Source organism: Macadamia integrifolia, chromosome 8 (genome assembly GCF_013358625.1).
Source record: "Macadamia integrifolia cultivar HAES 741 chromosome 8, SCU_Mint_v3, whole genome shotgun sequence".
NCBI lineage: Eukaryota > Viridiplantae > Streptophyta > Magnoliopsida > Proteales > Proteaceae > Macadamia > Macadamia integrifolia.
In genome coordinates, this window is record NC_056564.1 from 1,754,491 (window position 1) to 1,758,273 (window position 3,783).

A 3,783-nucleotide genomic window follows, 5' to 3' on the forward strand; every position below is an offset into this window, starting at 1 on the left:
CACTCATTTCTATCATGTGTTCCTCATTGAAGATGTATATAGGTACAGAGACATACACTTTAATGTGTTTCTTACATAATCAAGGAAAATATAAACAATTAAAGTATAAAATTATACATAAACAATTTAGAGAATAAGATTTAGGACAAAAATCATGTCAAAATAAATTCAAAATCATTAATAGGGTAGCAAAACTGTCTATGTTTCCCTTTGGTTGTGCTTTGATCAGCAAGAGCAATTGGTTTGGGTCCCCTGAGAGCTGAAACTAGATCAAGTAACCCTAAACTAATCTCATGTATGAAACATACACACCAAATAACTAGGTTCAAAAATGTAATATGTCCATCTAGCAAATAAACTATACAAGAGTCACAACCGTAACTACATTTCTATCCTTTGGGCTAAGAATGTGCTGGTCCTCTTTCAAATCCAAATTTACTATGAAAATACAAATACTTTTGTCACCTCTAGGCTGATAAGCCTCTAGGTTACTAAACTTTCCATACATGTATTTTCTTTAACTGTGTGACATCACCTCTGGGATAATGTCACAAACTATGCTGTACTTGGAAAAAAATTATGAAAGAATAGCATATGCCACTTCGATGGATTCTACCCAACCCTTTCATTGCTTCTTAGAAATATATTGTACAATATAACATGGGCAGAAGTAGACATCTAGTTTAATTCTAACATAACTATTCAAAACCTTTGACTTGCAGTCTCATTGCAGTAACTTTAGATTTTACCACTATGGTGGTTTCCATCCATTCCACTACAAATTTTCAATAGTTTGCAACCACATTTGGCAATTTAAATTTGTGGATCAGGTTCATTACACAGTATACAAGCATAGTCAATCAAAACAATTACTAATAAAATTAAGATCTTATACCAGATCTCAGCTACATTTTACTGTTAGTATGTAAGCCATGATATAATAAGGTTTTGATCAAATTCATTGATTTAACAATGATATAATAGAATATGTCAAAACTGTCCACATAAGCAAAATTTTCCCAAACCGGGTCACTATGATCACCATGCATAGTTATATTGCATATCAAATTAAAGAGCACGTAAAAACAAATCCAGCGCAAAAAACTGCATCCAAAAATTCAGCCGTATAAGCCCGTACGGTCAATTTAAAGTATGCTGCCAGGAAATGATTTCTTTTTTTTTTTTTGGTGAAAATCAAACCAAATCTGCCTGAACGAAGCGGACCGGTGGGTCGACTCAAACGGCTCAACATTTGAGTTCACGTGTCAGAAAATGGGACAATAGGTTAGGTCGAAATTCAATGGTCAAACTTTGATCGGGTTGGTCATTCTTTGACTGGGTTAGTCAACATGACCATTGGGTCAATGGGTCAACCTGGTTGAATCGACCTAATAGCTAGTCAACCGAGTCCAACTCGAAAACCCTAATTGCTTTGACCCAGCGATGACCCACCGGTTTTTTTTTTCTCTCCTTCGGCCAACTCTGTTGATGTGCCACCTATTGCTGCGCTCGTCTCCTTGTCCCCTACAACTTTCATGTAGAAAATTTTCCATCCGGAACTTCTAAATGATAGTAAACCAGCGATTTTCAATAATTTAAAATCCAAATCCTGTACAAAATCGTTTTTCAATTGATTTTTCTTGATTCTAGTACTATAAGATTGGTTATGATACTAATTAGTAGGAATTCTACTCCATAGAATCATATAATGACCCCATAAGGTTTAGAATACAAGTAGGAGTCATAAAAGAGATTAACCACATACCTCTTGAGCAAAGGTAGAGCCCCTATGGCACGAACAATAATACCCTCACAGATAGAGATGAAGAACTACGCAAATTGGAGTCTCTCTATTGAGATATTCTGCAGCCTCTTACCTTTCGGTTTCCTTTTCCTGTGCACTTGCTCTTGTGAGAAAGTAGTGCTCCCAAACATAATGACTGCAAGTACCATCAATATTCTATTTATAATAGAATCCCTAAAACCCTAATCAACTCACACAATAGAAAAGGCTAAGAGTTTCCTAATCAGAGTGGGTCTACAACTGCTTGGGCCTAATGGGTCAATCGGTATAGTCCTAATAGACGAGTCTTATCACGAAGGTTCAAAGGTCGCTCCTATTACTCCTCATTCAAATTGTTTGTTGCTCATGCATTGCATTGCAGGTCTGCCCTTGCAAAACTTTGGTTGGAAGAAAAAAAAGAAGAAGAACCAACAAAAAACACAAAGCTGCCTTTGAAAGAAGGAAAAATTAAAGAGAATTTGTTATTGACGAGCTATGGCCCTGATTTCTTTAGTATTTCTCCTGATATTGCAAAGGAGACTTCAATTGTTGGTGGAATAAGAGATCCATTATCGAGAAGTTGAAGCGAGAAGAGATAATGATCATGGTGAATTGTGCTTACTTTAACTGCTTTGATATTGTTCTTGTTTACTTCTTTATTGGTTTTCATAACCCCCTTCTGTTCTAGGGATGTTTGTGTATCTTTGGAGAAGCCAAGCTCCCTTTCCTTGGAGCCGCTTGGAATGGAGGAGAAAGTTTTTCCATTGAAGAAGGGGCCAAAACGATGAAGGTAAACATAAGGGCAATGATGTACAGTGTACATGAGATGTAGCGCACTCCTACACTATAGAGGAGCTGGATCTGAAATGACAACCTTGCCCCATATGAAAAGTGAAAATCCCGCCACTATTGATGCTTCCATGTGCAGTCTGATTGGTCTCCATGCTAGTGTAGAAGCCATGAACCCTCTCCCATAAATTATTACTTGTAGAGGTTTTTAATAGAAATTATTTCTAATAAACAAAAGTAAAAATATCATATCTAATTGAGGTTTTTAATAATGAAAAATGAAATTAATATAAATATTAAAAAAATTAATTTAGTAGTGATAAATTGGTAATTACTGTCACTAAAAGTATGAACTCGGGGAATTTTTAAAAGTAATTCGAGGAAGTAAAATTATTGCTACGAATTGTGAAATATCGACGACACAATTCGTAATGGATTCCTGAGGTACAAACCACATCCAATTGTATTTGTGGCAGTATTTTGGTATTCTAGGGTAGTAATTACCGCCGCTAATGATCATTCTTTTAGTGAAGCTTCTGAAAATAAAAACATGTTCCTATTCCTACATCAGACATATCTAAATGGGTAATTTACAGCGGCACCCCCTAGAGAATGCCAATATTATAAGAACACCCCCTTTGTTTCACCAAATTAGACTCAGACCCACTACCGTCAGTTATTGTTACCAAATATATCATATATGCTGATGTCAGCTACTATATATTTTTTTTTAAATGCCAAAATGCTCTTACTAAATATGAAGCACCTAAAATACCCATCTAATAATTCCCCATCCCCATCCCCAACCTATCTTAACCTTCAACACTAATTTTCCTTCGTTTTATCAATTTTTGGTTTTTACAATGGACCAGCAAAACCTAGCTGTTGATCCACACAGCCCTGGCCCATCTTGTCACACCCCGTTCACACTGAACTGGAGCGGTGATCGAGTTAACACCGGTTAATCCAAACCTGCCAGGATCATCAGATACTGTATTCCACCACAGCATACGCACAACTAATATAAGTTCATCAGATCAGCGGAAGACTAAGTTTTACCTGTGAATAAATCCCATATACTTGATACCCGGATAGTGATACAATAATTATATATATTTGGGCCCGAAGGCATGATATATACACAAAAGGAAAAAATTCAAATATCAAGTACATAAGGAAATCCACCAAAACAATCAGAGTACACAGCTCGT